The sequence below is a fragment of the Pogoniulus pusillus genome, chromosome 25 (genome assembly GCF_015220805.1).
Source record: "Pogoniulus pusillus isolate bPogPus1 chromosome 25, bPogPus1.pri, whole genome shotgun sequence".
Taxonomy (NCBI): Eukaryota; Metazoa; Chordata; class Aves; order Piciformes; family Lybiidae; genus Pogoniulus; species Pogoniulus pusillus.
Genome location: NC_087288.1, coordinates 12,140 through 34,078, shown reverse-complemented (window position 1 = coordinate 34,078; position 21,939 = coordinate 12,140). Strand labels below are relative to the sequence as shown.

The following is a 21,939-nucleotide window of genomic DNA, read 5'->3' as shown; positions in this document are numbered from 1 at the left end:
GGACAAAGGAAGCCTTTTGGACTCATTAGGATGCACAGAATAGAAAGAAATGTCTTGGGCGAAATCCTGACAGCTTTTCATGACAGTGTGGGGTTTTTGTCTGGTTGTTTTCAGTGCTCCCAGGAATATGAGATTGACAAGACCTTGGGCATTAAAGGGCCGGAGGACGTGGCAAAGCTGGGGAGTAAAGAACACAACAACCAGTGCAGAGGAATTGTAATGAGATACTCAAAGGAATGGGAGGTGAGTAAAGACTCCATGCACATTCTGCTGTGTTTTTTACTGTATGTGTGAAGAAGTTTTTCATCTGAGGTGAACTTGGTTGTTCTGTCAACTTGATTACTTGCTTACATCCCGTGTCTACAGCTACCTTGCTTCTCAGTGGTGATCCTGAACGGGGAACAAAAAGAACAGCTTTGTGGCTCAGAGCAGGGAGACTGCTCTGATGTCGAGAGGTTCCTTTAAGGTAGCCTGAAGCTCAGAGTGTCTAACTAGATACATGGAACATCTGGCTGATAGGTGGAACGAGTTCTCTCTTTCCTCATGTCTTCCTTTGCGTAGAAAATGGAAAGTAAGATCTGACTTTGGTTTTCAAATGGAGCAGATAAAGGAAATGCACATTAGCCTTCCTGCTTTTATGTTCCCCACTTTTTAGTCTGTTGATTGCCATAGTGCATTGTATACAAATATTTCCAGTGCCTGTGTTTCTGGAACAGCAGAAGCTCTAGCACCTAATTCTGTATCAGAATAGATGTGGATAAACCCTCAGCCTTCCAAGAGTATTCATTTAAACCTTGCATCCCATGAGTGTAGTGAGAGAGAGAACACTGGCCTGTGCAGACCCTTGCGGTTGGGAAGCTGTTCCAAGCAGATGGGTGTATAGGGTTAACACTCCAGGGGGAGTAACCCTGAACCTGACCCTAGGGGTCTTGGCCCCTCCCCAGGGGTGGGCCACCCTCCAGGGGATGGTTAGCCCACTCCCCCCGCTTCCTGAGCTATAAAAGAGAGGGGCTTCCTGCTTCTCTCTCTCTCTTGGCTCCCTCTGGACACAGGCACTCTGCATACCAGCACACCCCGTGGCAGCCACGAGGCAGAGACACCATCACATCACTGGGGTTGTATTTATCCCTTTTTGTAGTCTGCTGTTTTCCCTTCCCTATCCTTTGTAAACTTCCCTACCTCCAATACCTTTCTAAGTTATTGTTAAACTTTCCCTTTTAACTTCCAAATCCAGGGAGATTGATTTATTTGGGTGTGCTTATCTCTCTCTCTCTCCCTATATCTAATCCCTATCTGTGGGAAAGGAGGGGGAAGAGGGGAGGGCACTCTGTAAATTGTTATTGAGTCTATCAAATTTATTAGAGTCTGTGGGAACTTGCATTAGAACCCAAGACAATGGGTTAGGTATTTTCTTGAGACACACAGGGGTTTTTCTTTTTCCTCCCCTAACTCTGAGTCATATTAATCGTGCATAGAACTGTGATGCTCCATATTTTTCTCTGTAGCAGTGGGGACAGAATAAAGACCTCCAGGGATAATCTAATCCAAGCCCCTTGCCAGAGAAGGTTCACTTAGAGCAAGTTGCAGAGACCAGTGTACAGGCTGGTTTTGAATAACTAGAGATAAAGTCTCCACCACTTACCCTGTTTCAGTGCTCTGTTGCCCTCCAAGTAAAGCAGTTCCTCCTCATTCTTAGGTGGAACTTCCTGTGCTCGTGTCTGTGCCTGTTATCTTTTGTCCTGTTGCTGGGCTCCACTGAAAAAAGACTGGGCTCATCCTTCTGATGCCCAGCCTTTATGTATCTATGAGCATGGATTAAAATCCCTGGTCCTTCTTCTCCTGGCTAAACAGCTCCAAGTCTCTCAGCCTTTCTTTGTGAGACAGACTTGATAGTTCCCTAATGATTTTTGTTCTCCTTTGCTGTACCTTCTCAAGCAGTTGCCTATTCCTGAACTGGACACTGCTCCAGATGTGGCCTTTTACTAGGGCAGAGTAGAGGAGGAGAACTGCCCTTGGCCTGCTTGGAACTGTTCTTGATGCACCCCAGGATGCCATTGGTCTTCTTGGCCACAAGGGCACATGGTCATCCTGTTGTCCACCAGGACTGCCAGATGTTTTTCCACTGAGCTGCCTTCCAGCAGATCAGTCCCCATGTGTACTGGCACCTGGTGTTATTCCTGCCCAGGTGCAGTACCCTACCCTTGCCCTTTTGAACTTCATAAGGTTACTCTCTGCCAGACTTTCCAGCCTGCCCGGGTCATGCCAGATGGCAGCACAGCCTGATGGGCTGTAAGCCACCCTTCACAGTGCTCATTCTTCAGGTTTTCATGAGCACGAGCTGGTCTGCCTTATCACAATCCTCTGTATGTTCTCTAGTCCTGCTCTGTTCCTTTGGACTGAAATGATTTCTTCTCTGAGTTATCACTGGCCTCTTGGCCGTGGGAGCATTTTGAAGTTATGGCCAGTGCCCACAGAAACTACAGCTGCCTTTGCTGGGATAGCTGTGGCCTAAGTTTGAGTGAGTGGCTGGATGAAAAGCACAGTTTATTTTTTCAACTATACAATTCCTCTACACTCTGAAATGTTGTGTTTCAAAGATACCATTGATGATTCTTTGTTCTTAGAACTAAATAGAGAAAAGGTTATTCTGGTTCATGTTTGATGTTCCATAGCTGTTCCTTTTTCACTTGCTGTATCTGTAGCCACTGCTGTTTGTGCAGTGCTGGTGCTTAGGATAGTGACTGGAGTTTGGATTAATGCATAGTAATGTGTGCATGTGCCTGGGTGTGCTTCCACATGCATCTGTTTTAGGTTAGGAATAAAGATTAAATTAGTTTAAGTGACTTGTGTGTGATTTGGCTGATAATAAATTCAAATCTTTTGGGACAGTGTTAAGAGGAATTCACAACATTTCTACTGGAGATAGAGTTTGTTTTCTGTCTGGATTTTCTGGCAAATGAAAACTATGAAAGGTTCCTTCATGGTGTGAGGTCTTCCAGTGCTGAGGGCAGACATAATACTGTGACTTTGTGGGTCCTTGTACTGATCAGTTCTCATCTTTGGATCTTCATAGTGGAATGTCACAGTGGCTTGAAGATCAGGATCCAAACATCTATTTCAGGACCTCAGGTGTTATGTGGAAATAGAGATGACAGAATGAATTTGCTTTGTTTCCACTTTCCTAACTTGACTTCCAGGATGGTGTGTCTCAGTAAGCATCAGGACAGGTGTCTCTGGGCTTGACTGTTTGGAAAGCTAGTTTGATAGCTGTCAGACTAGCAAGGGAGTACCACCTGGCCAAGCAAATCCCATAGCTGGCTTATTACTCATGAGTGGTTCTATTCAGTGCCAATGGACATGACCATAATCTGTCCTGAGAATAGGGACTAGCACCTGTCCCAGCCTTGTCACAGCTTTGGGAAGGCAAAGAAGGTAGCTGGCCTTGAACTAGTTTTTGTGACTTGTGGCATATCAATTTCTCTCAGCATTTCTTTGTCTTTGAATTCCATCCTGCTTTCATAGGACTGAAAGCTGATAGACTGTGTTCTGGATCTTGGTTCTGCAAGGAGAAGTTCTAAAAATAGAAACAAGAGCACTGCAATCAAAAGCAATGTTCAGACATTTGAACCTTGGCTGAACCTTGAGTGGCCCACCATTTCTATCTGCTGAATGAGCCAGAAGATCCACCACTTCAGTCTAGCAGTGTGGAACACATTTGCATGTTGCATCACCTTAGTTCTAAACAGTGATGCTCGTGGTTTCTTTCTTGGCTTACTTTTGCCTCTTCACATGGGCTGTTTGGAACCATTGTCAGGCTAAAATATTTGACAGTGATTTTGCATTGATCTGGGGCAAACACTGCACTTAAAAATCAAGCTGTTTTGCATAAGAAATATTGGGAGTTGGTCATGCTGTTTAATGTTGAGATACCTTTCAATCTGTGCATTCGTTTCTCAACAGTTCAATGCCACAAGATTGGGACAGTGGATTGATTTTAAAAGTGACTATAAAACTCTCTCCTGAATTCATGGAGTCTGTCTGGTAAGTTGACTTACAAGGATTCATAGATGTTTTTTCTGAATTTGGAATGCTAAGGAGGCTTCAGTGATTGTGATCATGTGCTGGTGCACAGCTCTAGAGAGCTGCTTTGAAACAAGCCAAAATCTGATCCATAGCAGGCAAGGTAATGAAGGGGATGTGAAATGTCTTGATGTCAGGTGAGGGAGTTAAACTAGGTCAGTTATCCTTCTTCAGGGTGGTAGAGCTTTTCAAAAGAGAGTATGGCAGTACTGCTTGCAGTGAGCCCTGAAGTCTCACTGCTCCATGTCAGTTTAAAAGCACTTCTGATCTGTTCCTTGCTTGCTTTAGGAAATTCTATTATCTCTGCATTTTTTATGTTCTCCACACCATTAGCTACAAATGTGCAAACTATCCAAACTCACTTTGGTTCCAAATCTCTTCTTCAAACCTGAATTTAGAGGCTGGGAATCTGCTGTGCTGTTTTACTTGGCAACATCGTTTGACAGCTGTCTTGGGCTCCTGCTGCAGAGCTCAGTAAAGATTGAGTGTTGTGGCAATGCATTCAGGATGACTGTTGGCATACCAAAATATTGGACAACCTTATAGCTTAAGGGTAATCACACTGGCCCACAGAGTAAAGAAATAGCTATGTTGAGTCCCTCAGGTGTTAGAATGACAAGGTGAATTTCAGGAAGAGGTGTGGCAGCATACGTGCTGACAAAAAGCCATCACAAAGCAAGTGATGTGCATATAAAATGTTAGTGATGTTCTTTAATATTAGTTTTACTAATAACTTGCATAGTTAGCTACATAGAGTTATGCTGAAGGATTGACATAACATACAGATGTCTTTGGAGCCTTTGTTAGAGGGTTGAAGTGCCAGTGACTTGTCAATGAGCACTGAAAAGTCTGTGGGAAGAGAGCAGATGTTTCACCAACTTAGCTGAAGAAACCCTGCATAATGCTAAAGCTCAGAGTGGTGAGACACTTTCCTTTCCTACACTTAGTGGCACCTTAAATCCTCTGTAACTTGCATCTGCCAAGGACTATGTAAAAAACAAAGGTGACTCGAGCTAGCTGCAGGGTCTCTCTGCAGCCCAGTCGTTTCTTTGCATTTTCTTTCTTCTTCTCCCTTGGCAATTTCTAGTCTTTCACCCAGCTCACAGAGGTCACCTCCTCTAATGATTGCTTTGGATACAAACTCTAACATACAAATTGGTCTGGAATCTTTGCAGTATGAGACTTCAGGAAGTGTGTAAGCTGACAACCTCTTCTGCTTCCTGACACTGTTAGTTTTCTATGGAATCCTGTGATGAATTTTTTTGTAAGTCTGTTGATAAAAAGAGGGTTTTCTGGAAAGCCTTCCAAGTGTTGGAGGGGCATGTTCCATTGCCATTGCCAGCTTGCTTTCCAGTAGAACAGGAGGTGGAACCACTGGTGTTTGCGTAGTGGATGGAGGAGGGGAATGGCAAAGCCACCTGAGACACTTGTCTCAAGGCTGAGGGAGATATTTCTTAGAGGAATTGCAGATGCATTTGATTGATTTCTGTCTTGACTGTAACCTGGTGACTGTATTGGCAGGTCTGACTCCAGTCCTGTCATATGTTTCTTCTTCTTGTTTTCTTCTGCCTGTGGCAGTAGAATGCTGCTCTTAGGCCCAGGAAAAACACATTGATTGTAGCAATGCCTGTGAGCATGACAACTGCTAATTTTGCAGTTAAAATAGATGAAGAATTTTGTCTTCAGTCTTAATCAGCTAAAACTACCTGTTCAGCTTAATTATTTGTCTCTCTGAAGCATGCGGCTCTGAAATGATCTCAGGATTTCTAGCTTCTAAACAATCCTTCCTCAGCCTTCTTGTAGGTCCCCTGCAGCTACTGAAATGTAGCTATAGCTTAAGAAATAACTCACTGCAATAGAACTCTGGAGTTGTAATCAGTGTGTACCCATGCTGCCTGCCTGCTCAGCCTAAGTGCGAGTGTGCACCTCAGGAGCAGTTGTGATGGCTGCAGAAACAGCCTGTGAAGTGCTGAGTTGAGATGCACAGCCCTGTGCTCAGAGCTGGGGCATGTGTCTGAGTCTGCTGGCTGAGGGATTGAATTCCCTCTTTTGCCTAACTTCAGGCTGGGTTAACTTTTTCTCACCATCTGGTGACTCGGTTTAGCAATTGCACTCTGAGTGTGATGGAAAAGCTCAGGTGTGAAAGATTTGAATGGCGTGAAACCACAGGTGGCAGAAACAGGTCTTAGCTGCTTGTGTGCCCTAAGGAGATAGTCGTGGGTTCTGTTGTGACAGCACTGGGGAGTGACTGGGGGAAGAGAAGAAAACGTTCCTGATGATGGTAGAAAAGTGGTACACGACCTGTTTGAGGTCATGGCTGTACACTGCTCTGTTGACTGTGGGAATGCAGCGTGGAGCTCCCTGCAGTAATGGAGCTTTTTGTCCAGTTCTGTCTGCTTCCCACTGTGCCCATCTCGGTTGTTACAGCTTCAGTTTTTCTTTCAGGATTGTCATTAAAAGGTGACCTCTCTTTCCTTCCTTGCTGGGTGTGGCCCCACAGCCCTGCCCTTGGTGTTCTGCAGTAGCATCAGGCTCAGGGTGCCACCAGTCTGAAGCAGCAGCTGCAGGCTGTAGGTACCTCCTGAATCTGTCACGTTTCTTTAGGATGGCCTCACTCTGTGTATCTTTGTGTGCTTTTGGGCATATTTTTTCTTTACTTTGCATGTTTTTCACATGAGCTGTGTCAGTGACGTCAGTGTCCTGCTGCATTGAATTGTCCTTTTGTCTTGCTGGGAACTGATGCTAGGTCACACAGCAATCGATGTGTTCATTTCTCTGTACTACCTTGGACACGTTGAAATGAAGCACTCCTAGATCCCACTGTTGCAAGGTTTTGCCTGGCTTACTTCATTGCTAGCTGAGTTAACAACTCTTTAAAAAGGGGAGAAGCAATTTGTGTGAGCTTGAAAATCATTTCCCAATGTCACTGCTGAGGACTTCAGATATCTGGAGGGGAAAGAGTTTTCACACCCTTTGCAAACCCTTAGATAGTGAGTCATTGCAAACAGAACCACTTGGTCACTTGCCTGCCCCAAAAGGATGGTGTTAAGAACTTGAGAACCTCTAAGATGAAATCCTTCTCCTCGCTGTGAAGTGAATGTCTATGTGTGGAGAGGGTAACTTGCTTTGGCATCCGTTGGAAGATACTGTAGGATATTGGATTTTGTGGGGGCTGCCAAGGGTGTTGTGAGTATTTCACTGAGTGATTCAGTATCTTTTGGCAGCATAAAACTCCATTTGTGGGAGTTTTAGCGTCTCCAGGTGGTGTCTGCATGGTGTGTATGTGACACGAATCAGTGGAGCTTGTAGCAGAGTTAACATTTCCTGGAATTGACCTCTAGGGTGAAAGTAGCTCACAGTCTGGGTAACTGACTGGGCCTGAGCCAGTCGTGTCACCCCCTTGTAACACTTAGAGACAGCAAAGTGCTTTCAGTTTTGTGCCATGCTTTTGGGAGTTAAAGGTACCTTGTGTCTTTAGGGACTAGATCCTGCCAGCAAGTGGCTGAAATAAACATCTTGAGCTCCCCTTTTCCCCAAGCTCATTTTTCTTCAGTAGAGGAGTTTGTAAGTCCTGCTTGTTCGGCAGTGAGTATGCAACTGAATGTACTTGTTTGAGAGCAGATAGGACAGATCTGGAATGGAGTTTGATTTCTGGCTTCTGTGGGCAAATCTTTTCTGTTTGTCAGAGAGGAGCTGTGTGGTTTCATAAGCTTATTTTTCAGAAGGGATTGCAGTTTCAATTGTGAGGGCCATTCCTTGCAAACTGCCAACATCTGGCAAATGTAAGCATTAAACCCCACATGTTGATAGGGTATTGTTTAAAATAACTTGGGTTGCATTTGTAAGCAAAACATGATCTCCCTGCATGGATGACTTAGTGTTAGAACCAGGTTCATCTTTAGCAGTGACTTTGTTTTAGGTGAGCAATGCTGCTAGCCAGAAGCTATGTGGGAGCCTTCTTCTGTGCACTTGTGATAGTCACAGACAATCTGTGCTCTTTGTTAGGGAAACCAAGCAGGTGACTTTGATGGCAGAGCAGCTTTTTGTAGTGATACTGAGGGTTATGGCATCACGCTGCAGTCTGAGCTGGTCATAATTTTGCTGCTGTTGGAATGGTTGTCTCGGAGTAGAGGCTCTGATAAACTACAAACTGTAGTGAGAGCTCTGGAGCATCATGCTGCTTGAAATGATCGAGTTCTCCCGTTTTACTCTGCCCTAGAGAGGACACATCTGGAGTATTGGATTCAGTTCTGGGCTCCCGAATTCAAGAGAGGCAGGGAACTACTGGAGAGAGTCCAGTGGGGAGCATAAAGAGGGGCCTGGAGCATCTCTGTGTGGAGGAAAGGCTGAGAGACCTGGGGCTGGTTAACCTGGAGCAGAGCAGCCTGAGAGGAAATCTTCTCAATGCTCAGCAAGAGCTTAAGGGTGGGAGTAAGAGGATGGGACCGAAGTCTTTCCAGTGGTACCCAGAGACAGGGCAAGGGGCAGTAGACACAAACTGGAGCCCAGGAGGTTCTGTCTGAACTTCAGGAAGAACTTTGCTGTGAAGGTGCTCTCCTTCTCTGGGGAGACTGCAAACCCACCTGGACATTGTGCCCCTGGGCCAGCTGCTGTGGGTGACCTTGCATTAGCAGGGGGGTCGCACTGGCTGATCCCCAGAGGTCTCTTCCAAGCCCTGCTGTTGTGCGGCAGTGCCACAGAGCCTGTTTTGCGCAGCGGGGAGTGCCTGGGGGCACTGGTGTGCAATGGGGCAGGCGTGCCACAAGGGGGCGCTGCTGGTTCGGCCGTGCCGCCTGGCGGCTCCAGCTGGCGTTCGCCTTTCCCGAGCAGGGGCTGAGCTTGCTGCGCTCCGCAGCTGAGTTCAGTGCTCGGTGGCTCTCGGAGCAGTCGTCCGTGCTGGCAGTAGGCAGTGTTCTTCAGAAACCAGAACTCAAATGGAGCTTTTGGTGTTTTTCCCATAGATATTTCAGGTAGCTGTTTTGGAAAGGCAAATGGAACACCGATAGAAATGCTGTCCCTTGTCCCAGCCTGCATGAAGCATACTCTGAGGTGGTAAGCATGCAGTTCCTGTTGCTTACCTTGCACAAACAATCCTGCAGTGATCCAGCTCAAATGCATATGCTGAACTGACAAATCTTTTCTGAAAGACTTATTTGTCCTTAGGCAAGTCAGAGTTGGTGCAGTGTCTGCTGTAAAACAGATGCACTCACTGCCATGTTGCAGATTGTAGCTAGGGATCAGGCAGCCACAGCTTGCCTGGGGGTGATGTTTATTGTGTTACACAAGGTTAGTTTGGAGTTGTAGGTAAGATAGAGCCTTTCTGGGGTGAAAGACTTCTGGGTTTGGCTTTTCTGTGCCAGAACTCGGGGAAGGATTGTTCAGAAGGGATTGTAGTGATAGGACAAGGGGCAATAGTTTGAAGCTGGAGCAGGGTCAATTTAGGTTGGCCATGGGGAAGAAGCTCTTTACAGTGAGAGGTGAAATACTGGAACAGTTGCCCAGGGATGAGGTTGAGGCCCCATGCCTGGAGATATTAAAAATCAGATTGAGTGTAGCCCTGGGCAGCCTAATCTACTTGGAGGTGTCCCTGCTGACTGCAGGGAGGTTGGACAAGATGACCTTTGAGGGTCCCTTCCAATCCAGTGCAGTCTGAATCTGTCAGCTTGGTGCTGCTGAGGATCTCTTAGGCATTACCCATTTTAGACTTCAGATTAATCTCTCTGATGTTAACGACCCATCACAGGAAGTTATTGAGTTTTGCTAGAGGCCCAGGGATGAATCAGTGGACTGCACATCTTCTCCACATGGCATTCTGTGTTTTCTCCAGCTGTCTATTCTGCAGGGTAATAATTATTCTGATTACAATCCCATATGACAGCAGGACAGTGCATATCTTCTGGTATTCTTGATTTGGGCTGGAGTGAGAAATGAGTGCAATAATCTACTTGCATTTTGTGGTGAAGATTATCATTTCAAACATAGAAGGCAAGACACTGACTTGAAGATAGGTGCAGATTCTCACAGAATTCACAAGCCTACAGAAAAAAGTACTGTTTGCCATGCTGACATTGGTCGCTTAGCACTGAGTTATTTGTCTGGAAGGGGACTCAAAAAATGATAAGGATGGTTTGAAAACGTAGTTTGAATAAATGATTTTTGGAAGTGAGGAGTGTGTGACAGCTTGGATGTGGAATTTGAAATGAATCTGGCATGATTAGGTAAGGTTTGTCCTCTCCTGCCTTTACTTTCAAGGTATCCAACCTTAAAATCATCAGTCCTGCTAAATGTGCAGGTCAGTGAGACCTGATAAGATGGTAAATGTTGGTGAACCTTCAGTAAACTGTGCAATACTTGGATAGAGAGAAGTGTGGGGGTTTGTCCATCACATGGACACGATGAGCTGCAGAGAGAAGTGTGTTTCTCATCTTGAGTGTTGACTTAAATTGTTCCATTGTAATATTGTGTGCTGTTTTGATGATTTCAGGAAGACTTAAGAACCCACACGACAGGCTCTGCTGAAGATTTCATAAACAGATGTAAAGCTTAACGTGTGGCTGAACTTGGACAGGAACCTTGAGTTCAGAGTGAGATCAGCTAATAAAGGAGACCATGGATGCAAATTGTAGGGCCATGGAACTAGGCTGATTATTTTGTCTGGTCAGCTGTGTTGTCTTGTGAAAAATGCTCTTCACGTTCTTAGGCTTTGCTTGGGTGGGTTGCAGATGTCTTTAACCTGTATCTGTGTCTCTTCCCTATAGCACTGGCTGCTGTGGTAGGTACTTATGGTCCTGTGCTGAAGTGAGCAGCTAAAGCAAAACCCCATTCTGCAGTTCAGTGTTGGGGTTTTCTTTATTTGAGGAGAGGGCTAAATATGTTTTGGGTATCCCAGGTTTTAACATAACTGTAGTCATCTCAAAAAGCTTATTGTGTACTTGCAGAAATAGCCTACATCTGTCTGAGAGGCTGAGTTGTCGGGTCTGAGCGTCTGGCCTGCTGTCCACTGGTGGGATAGTCACCCTAATGCAGCTGGTAGAGTGGTAGTCAGAATGAACTTTGCCATTGGGTGTCTCTTAAAATGAAATCTAGGCATCAAATTGATTGGAAGTCTCAAAGGCAGCATAAAGTAGAATGGTTACCCCTAATGTCAGCTTAACAGCATGGATTTTAGGGAGCAATTTTCCTTCTTCCAGTTGCTTCCCTCTGTTTTAGTTACTGCTTTTCTTTGTCATAATGGTAATAGATGAGGTGGAGTATTTCTGCCTCAAACTGGAAACCACAGTGAAAATCAGTCAACTGGATTTCACCCTGTGCTTTCTGTCTAAACTTTTGAGCAGTGTTCACTATGTGGCTGTGTGAGGAAGAAGTAGCTGGGACCTAACTGTGGATCAGCAGGATTATTCTGAGCAGTTTTAGATCTAATATGATACCATCTTGTCTAAATGGAAAGGCTTTGTAATGATCATAATGAGGGTATTCAGCTGAGATTTGTGTAACTGTTTGTTTTCTTTTCTATTCTAGAGAGTGCCACAGGACAGATTTCCATTTGGATGGAATCCAGGCTGGTAGCACTGCACAAACCTGAAAGTGAATAGGAAATACTTGACAGGCAAGTACAGAAATGATTGCACACTTGTTAAGCTTCAGTACTTTTATAGGTCAGAAGTTAGATGTTTTAAGAAGTTGTGTTTTGCCATAACCCAAAGATTAATTTCCCTGCCTGAGTGTATAGCTCACAAAAATCTGTGGAAGACATTGACATTTCCTAGAGCAACTTGGTCTTGTACATGAAGCTACAGATTGAGGAAAGGTTTCATTGGATCACTGTGGGGTGTGTGTGTGTGCAGTAAAAGTTTCTTAGTCCTTCACTTTCCTCTGTGCTTTCTTAGATAGTAATTTAACAGTCTCAGACCTTCTCTGAGATTGTCCAAATGCTGAACACTTCTAAACATTGTGTAAATATTTGGAGGGAAGTGGGCAAAAGGAAATGCCACTTGTGTAGGATGGTCTGGTTGGTGGCAGTTGAGGCTTTTTGAGGACAACTCAGTTCAGTGGCAAAAAGTTATTTCTTCGCTGAGTCAGCAGGGGGGACGCAGGTATTAAATTCTGTAGCTCTCAGACACAATCTGTGGCTTTTCCATTGTCAGGCAGTTAGGCCCCTGAGGGGAAAATGAATGCCATTTACTCTATACCAGGTGGCTGGGTGAGGTCAAGGAATGAACTTAATGAAGTCTTTTTGTATCTGAAGTCATCTGAACTTCCTGAGTACTCTCAACTTTCCCACTCTCCCTCAAGCCTGCCTTTTTTTCTCCCTTTTCCTCCAGATGCAGATGGGTAAATTTTTGTGAGAGCACAAGTGGGACTACTTCTTTGTTTCACTGATGAGATGACTACCATCTCTACCATAATACCTTCAGCTGTTTTGCATAGATGGATTTGTCTTGGTGTGTTGCCCCATTTTTGGCCATTGAGTGGCTTGTTGTTTTATTTAGCAGTGGCAAAGATGAAGTGATTAATAACAATGTTTTTCCCTTTGTGTGGTGTTTCAGTCTACTTGCTTATTAAGCACTTTATTTCTTTGTCCTGTTTTTTTGCTGTTGCCTCTTTTGGGATTCTAGAGAATCCAAATGAGGTTTCTGATCTCTTGAGAGTGAAGAATTGCTGTAGTGACTTAAAATGAGTCTGTTAATACTCTAACTTAGGTCACAAGAAGGCAATGCTGTGTAAATGTTCAGCTTGAAGTTCAGGATTTTGATAAAAGTATTTCAGAACTCAAAAGAGAAAACTGAGAATGTGATCTACAATCCTTACCTGTCACTGACTTGTATGAAATAAGAGTGTAACCACATCCTCATTTTTTTAAGCTAGTTTTAGTGCTTCATGTTCTGTGTCTGAGTGTTCCCATATGTGTGGCTGGGCACTAGGATGCTTTTCTCTCATCTGATCCCGATGAAGCACCTCAAACATCCCTAAGCCTGTTTGTGGTATAAAAATACATAAACCATCTGTGAAGCTGTGGCTTAAAATAGAAGTCTCCTCTTTTCCTAGTGGCTATTTTGTATGCTGAGCTGAAGAGTCATGCTCTTTAACTTGGCATTAAATGCTGCTTGAGTTCCTTTCTGTGCAGTGAAACAGCTTTGAAGGGTTCCTCACTTTGAAGTAGTCCAGTGTTTCATGGTTTGACCATTGTTTTGGAGGATGTGGATCAAGAAGAGTATAGGGAAGGACTGCAGCTGTTACACCTGCAGAGAGCTCTCCCATCTGTTAGATGGAGTTGTGTTTTAACTAGACATTTTCCTGAAGTGGATGATTCTAGCACTTGGAAGAGTTCTGAGCAGTGAATGCCAGCCTATTGCTGTCTTTGTCCACTGCTTACAGGGGTCTGAAGAGAGATAGTTCTATAGGCTCTCTCTGTGTCTTACATCTCTTGTTTGGCTCAGTTGGTTCCTCAGTCAGTCCAGTCTGTCTTGAGTCTTTCTCTGAGATGCCTGTGGAGTGTTTGGATGCTTAGTTTTAGAATAAGGAATGAGGTATCCATGCTTTAAAAGCTGTATCACAATCTCCTGTGCATGTAACTTTTAGGTGGCTTGGATTATGTCATTAAGACATGTTACAGTTTTTGTCCAAGTCCAAATTGCTGAAGAGGTGTAGAAGTGGGAAGCAAACTATTGAGAAAATACTTCTGTCTTCACTCTATGAAGTCATAATCTCTTTAGGATGGGGAAAAAGGAAATAGGAATATATAGCATTTCTACCAGCTGTCTGCAGAGTTCCTCTTAATTAGTTTGTGTCAATTCTTCTCCTCAGGTTTCCTGGCATTGCTCTTAAAGGCAAGAAATATAAACACTCTTTGACTATTTTGTTCAGGTAAGACAAACAAGTTGTGTTGAATATAGGATATAGAGCAGAAAAAACCCTCACCTTCTACTCCCTCTACTCTGACCTGGTGAGGATGCATCTAGAATATTGTGTCCAGTTCTGGGCCCCTCAGTTAAAGGACAGGGAGTTGCTTGAGAGAGTCCAGTGCAAAGCCACAAAAACGATGAAGAGTGTGGAATCTCATCCTCATGGGAAGAGAGCGAGGGATCTGGGGCTCTTCAGCTTGGAGACAAGGAGACTGAGAAGTCACCTCAGGAGTGTTTATAAGTATGTAAAGGGTGAGCACCCAGAGAATGGAGCCAGGCTCTACTTGATGATGCCCATGACAAGACAAGATGCATTGGGAAGTTGCATGGAAACATGAGGAACATTTTTTCACCCTGAGGATGACAGAACTCTGGAACAAGCTGCCCTGGAGGGTTGTGGAGTTTCCCTCTCTGGAGATATCCAAAACCTTCCTGGATGCGTTTATAGGTAATCCTGCTCTGTCAGGGAGGTTGGACTGGATGATCTTTAGAGGTCCCTTCCAACCCCTGACATTCTGTGATCCTGTGAAAACAAACCAAACCATTCTCAGTATTCCCTGCTCATGTTATAAAAATGTGTCCTAGTAGCATACTCTAGGTTGTATTCAAGTAGTTAAAAATCTTAGTGAAAGACTGAAAAGCAGAAATTTAACTTTTTTTTTTCTCCTGTGTTTTGTTTCTTAGGCTTTAAATCCTTTCACAATAAGAATTTAGTGATAACTGATAGTTTGTGTGCAGACAAATGATCCCATGTGGCTAAATCAGCAGTGTTCTCTCGGCTTTGTCTGTTGAGCTTGTTGTCTGCCTATGAGATCTACACATGTTTCACTCACAAGAGAAGGGCAGACACCTCAGATAAAAGAGGTGTGAAGAGGTAAAAGCTTTTGCTAAAATGACTGCAGATATTCCTGTTAATTTTTTTTATGGATGTCCTCCTGTGCAGCATTTAAGCTTTGCATAAGTCTCATGTGGTGAGCAGCACTGCAGAGGAGACTCTATAGCAGTGAGATAGAGAATTGATGTTTTTTAAAAGGTTCTGATGGGAAATGGATGAAAGTTTTCAATGAATTGAAGTGGATTACAGTACTGCTGGACAAGCAGCTGTTAACTCGTGTGAGGGATTTGGTCATTAGCATTTGTATTCAAACTTGTGCCCGAGTCAGCAGAAGTGAGAACCTCTGCAGGGAGCAGGACTGTTATTGCTAGAGAAAGGTCAAGCACTGCTGAACCTGAGAAACAGGAGTGCAGGTGTAAAGGCTTGGAACTGATCAGTGTTTTGAGTCCTGCTGTACTTCTGAGGAGCAGATGGGCATCTATTGGTTTTCTTTTTAGAAGAGCTATCTTATCTCAAAACAGCTCTCTTCAGAGCAAGCCAAAGCTGTTGTTTGGTTCAGCTGTGACTGCAGTAAGTTGGTGGGTTTTGTTTACTACTTGTCTGTTAAGGAATAGATAAGAGCTCTTTATTTTTTGCTAGCTGAGGACACCACAAATTGTCAGATCTTTTCTTAGCCATTTCTTTTCTTTTCTTCTTTTTCTTGTTGTCACCTTCTCATCCTCTGGAGGAAACAAATCAAATCAATGACTATAAAAGTGAACTTCTTTGTAAAATGAGAAGCTACAGTGGCTATAGGAAAATGCAAGGAGACTTCTGTATATAGAATCTCAGCAGCTGTTGTGGTTGTATCCTTGCTTTCAGGAGTGTATTGATTTGTAGTATGTGAAGCACAGAACTGTGCAAATACATGTGGCTTGAAGAGTAATTGACTATTAGTAATTGAGGCCTTCTGGAGAGGTCTTGGTCTTAATCACATTTGATGCTGTTTGAATGAAGTGTACACCCTGGGTGTTGTAGCTGTTGTGAGTGATTAAAGAATGTTAGTAAGGTCATATTTTACTGTGTCACTTGTTTTTGATGCATTTGTTTGCTCTTGGTGGGTGGTCAGTGGCTCCTGCACATCTTGAAGAACTCTGTTTTGCTGTGTCTATGTGTATGGATATAACTATACCTGTATATATGAAATCTCTGTGTTACAGTGCAAAGATAAAGGTGCCTTTGCTGTGGTAGTAGACGGTTACGTGAAGGAGGAAGAGGGCACAGGCGTTGTACACCAGGCTCCCTATTTTAGTGCTGTGAGTATGAATTGCATATCTGTAACCTTAATTTTGTTCCATCGTGCATTACTTGACTTTCCAGCTACTGGGGACTGGCTGTCAGGGTGACTGATAGTAAACAATCTTCTTCTTTGTTGCTTGAAAGGTAGGAATAAGGAGCACAGTGTAGCACTGTGTTCTAATGAACTCTTGCATCCTCTCGTGCCCTCTGTATGCTGCACAGGGGATTTTAGGTGTCCCTTGATTGGATTATTGTGATATGTGAAGTGAGCCCACCACTGTCTCTGAGTGTTAGTGACTCTAGGTGTGGTGTTTTGTTGTTTTTTTCCCTAAGCTGTAATTTATAGCTTAGGGAAGAAATGCTCTGTTGCACTGATAGTCAGAACAAGCTTTGCTAAGTGACAGGTTCGGATGGTAACAGTGGTTTTACACAGCACACTGCCCCTCTTCAGTGTTTCCATTTCATTGCTCATTGGGCTTTTAGAGAGCAAAAAATTGCTTTGCCTGCTTTTGTACTGAGACTTTTTACCTTGATGGGAAAGGGTTTTGTTGCACTCCTGTTTTTCTGTCGTTACTGTTCTTTTCCTCTGTCTGTTCTGGTGAAGGTTAAGAGGGATAATTTTTCATGGATAGAATTGCTTCAGTTTTCGACAGATGAATTGAATGCATGAGTTTAGACTCGTTGTTCTTTTTGGATAGTTTCCTGTCTTCAGCCATTATCCAAAGATGCCCTCAAAAGAACTTGCAGTAGAGCTGCCAGCGCCCTGCAATCGGCAATCCTTAGACCAGGAGCTCTATTGTCATTCTCAGAAGCTGCTGGCATTTGTGATAGGCCTCTTGATATTTGTGTGCAATATCCCATCCCTTTGTGTCTCTTTTGTATGCATTTTCCTGGAGGGTGCATCCATTATGGTGGTGTTTCCCTTGTCGAGATGAATGCCATGTGAAAAGATGCCTCAGCTTCATAGAGCTGTGAAGAAAGAAACTTAGACTGGCCTGTGTGTTACTGGTTGATAAAGAAATCCATGGTGGCTGGTAAAGTGCTTAAGAAGGCTAAAGCCTTACCACACTACTTGCACCTCAGACATTCTCCTGTAGCTCAATCTTGCAAGTACTTGACAGAGCTGCTTTTGAGTCAGGTCCTCTTGTTGTAGGAGATGGAATAGGAAAGGAACAGACTGCTAATAGAGAAAGAATTGTGGGAGGTATTTTCCCTTGGCTCCTCTGTTGCTTTGTTGCATATTTGCACAAGACAGTTCAGTTGTTGGGAAATGTAACTGGCCTGGTAGAGCAAGGATTGTCTGCCCTCTCCAGTGGTTTTGTTATAAGCCCACAGGGATTTGTGTGAACACAGGGGGAAAAAAAAGGCATGTTTGACTCTCTCTTGTGGCAAGTCAGCAGCATGCTTTTAAAATAACCTCTCAGAGTATCAGTTCAATACACTGCAGTGGAAACAAATGCATCAAATATTTCTGTGAGGAAGAAGTCCACCAACATCACAAACAAAACTTTGCACTGCTTAGCTGAGGAGCATCTTGACTTTAATACATCATACATAGCCCTGAGTTAACTGGCTGCAGTGCCTTTCAAAGGAGATTGCACAGTATATGTTGGTACTTCATGCTGCTGCCTCTTTCTCTTGGCATGCATGTGCTTCAGTTTTCACAGCTTGCTGACAATTTTTGTTCTGAAAGACTCACAAAGGGTTCTGGGTTAGGTTCAGGAATTCATTATTGGATAGCAGGTTCTGCATGGAATACCTAATGTGTGTATTGGCATTAAGTGTTTGCCTTTAGATAAGCTTAGCTGAAGTAAGGGGGATCACTCACGACTGTAGGCAGGGCTGTCTGACTAATTCATTTGGCTTCTCTGCAGCTTCCTTTATTGCTGTGTTGAAGGGTGCATAGGAAAGGGGCAAGTGGGATGGGAGACGATGGTTAGGGAAGAAACAGAGCACAGTCCTGTGCAGGAAATGTGTTTTCTCTCTCTCTTTTCCCATAACATAAGTCCTCCTACCCTGGACGTGTTTAAGGTTCATCTTGGCAGGGTGCTGGGCCGTCTCATTTCAACTCCACTGTTACCTCTGACGGTTACTCCAGGGGATCCTTGAGGTCCCTCCAAGACAGTGTTCTATGGAGTAAGTCTCCTTGATAAGTAGGGATAGACATAAGGTGGTTTTAATCCTCCTAACTGGCATGTGTTCTGTATGGCTGATAGATTTCTAGGTGATCTTTCTCCAACAAATTCCAAGTACAAATGCACCTCCATGTCGCTCCAGGACACGTGCGGTCATTGTCTCCTGGCATTCTTTTGCAGAGCAGAGCAATAGATTATTTCAGTTCAAAAGACATGAAAACTGAAACTTCCAAAACAAGGCAAACCTGTGCTAAAACCTCTGTAAAGCCTCTAGCTCCAAGTAAGTGTGACAGTGCCATTCCCCTGCTCAGGCATTTCATGCCATGTGTCTACAGACAACTTAGAAAGCTTTAGGAACCTTGTCCATTTCAGGCAAGCTCTGTACTTCTGCTCCCTGTTCAGATTGAGTCACAAGTTTTATGGATCTCTTACTGTTGCACTTTCTTTTCAGTACATGACAAAAGTTTACTTGATTATTTTTTTGATTCAGAGGTGCTGAAGATGAACATTTTGATGTCATGTTTCTGTTGTTGTTTTAAATTTCAGATACAGCAGCACTGAGTTTTCATCAGTGAGCTGTTTAATAGCTTCTGCTTCATTCATTTGGTGAGTCACAACTTCTGTTTGTAATCTTCTCAAAGACCTAGTTGTAGCACGGGTACAAAAGCCAAAACTAGGACTTCTGTCCTGAGAAGAATTGAAATTTGCCTTGGCTTTACAGTAGAGCTTAGCATTTCTGTAGCTGACTGAGTATATTCATGAGCTGTGATTACTGGGACAAATCTGCATCCAATTAAGTGGCAGGTCAGTTTGGAAGGCTTGTGTGTTCAAGTTTGAGTTCTTCAGAAGAAAGGAACTAACTGTGGCAAACCAAAATAGCAAAGCTCTTTCTATGTCATTGACTGCATCAGTGATGCAGATCTAACTGAACCATCTCCTGACCTGAGCCCTGCCAAGGGGAAGGTTTGGTACCACGGTTTAGCTAGGCTGTGAGCCTGCCAAGCTTTGTAGCCTTTGCCAGCTGCTTCTGCAAAGCCTTTTACAATTCACTGCCACATCTGGGTTGGTGTTACGTCTGTCAGCTGGCCTGCATTTTGAACACAGCAGTCTGCTTGCTGTATCTCAGCAACAGTAGCTGATAAAAGGCCAACTGAGAATTGGCTCACGTCCGTTAATCTATTGACTGAAGAAGCTGGTTGACCAAGTTGAGGCTGAATAATGGTACTAGGTGCCCACAGCTGCTGGAGAATGGAAAGAGACAATGCTATGGAGTAGATGAGTATTGTAGCTGAAGTGGTTTTTTGTTTGTGTGTGTCTTATCTTGGTACAAGAAGTAGCCAACTTTACTGTGGCTATGGATGAGTGTCATGATTGGAAGATATCCTATGGATCACCAGCCAGCTTCTGCAGATTGGACTTGAGGGAGCTGATAGCTGAATTACAGAAGTATGGAACAGAATGTCTTGCAATGTTTGTGTTCAAATTTGCCATGTTTTGGATAAAGTAGGTAAGTTATAGCTGTTATCATAGCTACCTCTTTTTAACCTTGTCAAGTCAGTTCTTTCTTTGGAGCCTGGTAGAGCCCAGTAGCTTCTCATGTCTGCATTGTTGATTAGAAGCAGTTAGCATTTACCTGCTGCAGTGGGTAGTACGTGTAAGCCCTGAATGTTCTTCTGCACAGTCATTACTGAGTGGAGCTTGCAAACAACAGTGATGTCTCTGATCAGAAATAGCAGTTGGCATGTTTACTGTATCTGTGGGAGCTTCTTAGAAATACTTGGCTTTGTCAACTAGAAATGCAGAATGAGCCCTGGAAAAGCAGATAGGTGATTGGGCACAGTGGCTTGCCAGGAATCTTCCAATCTTCTTTGTCAGACTGGGAATTCTACAGAGGCTGAAGAGCTCCTCCATGTACAAGTCTCCATGAGCCTTTGGATATGACAAACACAGGCTAGACACATTTGATCTAGACATGAAGCTTCTTTTCCTTAGTGTCCTCTCTGGTTTTAAACATGTACAACTGGTATTGCAAAGATGAGTTGAAAAAAGATCAAGTTTGAAAAAGAAAGCTGAGTTATTTTTCAGTAGGGATATTGTATTAAACTGTTACAAGTAAAGACACTTGAAAAGAAAGTCTTCTGTAGTCTCTGAAATGACTTGAACTTTCTGAGCCCTGATGCTTATAACATCTGTACTGAAGTAACTGTGATAAAAGCTTTGCTCTCCTGTAGCTTTAATGCTACCAAATGAAGTGTTTTAGCAGTGTACATTTACCTGTAGTCTATAGCAAGAATAACCTTCACTTGCTCCTGAACAGTGTGATTGGTTTGTTTCCCAACAGCTACCTGCAGAAAGAATGGGGATTGCTTTTCAAGTTATGTCCTTGGTGATCTGGGACAGGGTTTGAAAAGTGGCAGTCCAGAACCAAGCAACACTTTGGCGTTTTTCTTAGGTAGCAGTGCAGATGTGCAGCCATGGTGTTCTGAGACACACCAGTCGTGGAGAAATGCTGATTCTGTGGAACATACTTAATCCTGCCACTCTGTTGACATTTTTGTTGATTGATGCTAAGTTGCAGGCAGCACCTAGCAGCAAATTATCTGGTGGGAAGAGCAGAATAATGGGTTCTACTTGACAAGCTCATTTCACTGCCACCACAAATCAAATCATAATTGGAATATGCTAAAAGTAGAAGAGTAGTTCTTAACTTTGAACATAGTCACAAGTTATTTTGATGAATGTAAGGAAACTTTGAAATCAGGCTCTTCCACTTAATGCACTGTTGTTCATGCTTTTGCCTGAAACCAGGCAGTCGTTGAATCCTCAGCATGTGGAGACATTTTCCCTTTTCTTATCTCTTATCTAACCAGAGTTCTCTGCTTTTCCTTGTTGTGCTTATGTAGTAGTTTTCTGTTAGTAAAACTTGAAAACTGGAGAGAAGCAGCCAGTAACAAGTTGGTAAGTACATAGTAGATAGTTTTCAGGGAGAGTTCCCCTTCATTGAAGTTGCTGAATATGGAGATGATTGGTCAGAATAATCTCCATATGCACTGGCACATAGAGAGCTTTGTCATGTTCAGGCCAGTGAAAGCAAAGCCAAGAAGCATCTTGTGTAGCTTGTGACCAGTTCTTTATAAAATGCTTTCTAAGTTACCTGCCAATGGGAAGGGAATGAGGTCACAGTGACTTGCATTGAACAGCCATGCAGACCAAAGCAGCTATTGGGAGTCTGTAGTGCCTTCAGAGAATGGTCTCACAGTCTTTACCTTTTCAAGCTTGAAGATTGCATTTCAGAGAATGCTGATTTTGTGGCACTGCTAGGCAGCAGGCAGAGCTCAGGTGTTTTTATTCCTCTGATGTATTTCTAAAGGACATATTTATAGTAAGGAGGAAACATTCAGTTGACACAGGCAGGAATATTTAGGTAGGATTTTTTTAAGCTTCAGCCTGATCTAAAATCTGTGTGGGTGACTTCTCCCATATCTATGTACTGATGGAAAACACTATCTTGTAATGGGTATTTCTCAGCAAAGAATTGAGTCTGGTTTCCTCAGTCTTCTCACCACTCAAGTGAAGCAGAAATAGGTCAGATCTCACTGCTTGGGCAGGCTTTCAGTCTGTTTTTCTCTTTCTGTCTCTTGTTGAGGAACTGTTTCACGGTAGAGCTAGAAAAGAAGAAGACATTCAGGACAACTGTGCCATTTCCCCT

General features: G+C 43.6%; 1 protein-coding gene across 30 annotated transcripts in view; it reads left to right on the top strand.

The window, feature by feature from the left end:
• Window positions 1–21,939, top strand: part of LOC135186455 (protein disulfide-isomerase TMX3-like) — a 41,778-nt gene that overhangs the window by 7,760 nt on the left and 12,079 nt on the right. For 22 of the 30 annotated variants that reach the window (XR_010306902.1, XR_010306887.1, XR_010306879.1 and 19 more), the window contains 7 exons: window positions 115–243; window positions 3,961–4,041; window positions 11,599–11,686; window positions 13,885–13,944; window positions 14,667–14,856; window positions 16,017–16,112; window positions 18,777–18,836. The gene's annotated coding sequence lies outside the window, so the exon portion shown is untranslated. Of the gene's footprint in view, window positions 1–114; window positions 244–3,960; window positions 4,042–11,598; window positions 11,687–12,401; window positions 12,522–13,884; window positions 13,945–14,666; window positions 14,857–16,016; window positions 16,113–18,776; window positions 18,837–19,561; window positions 19,738–21,939 lie in introns of all 30 variants that reach the window. The other 8 variants (XR_010306876.1, XR_010306877.1, XR_010306874.1 and 5 more) reach the window with 8 other exon arrangements.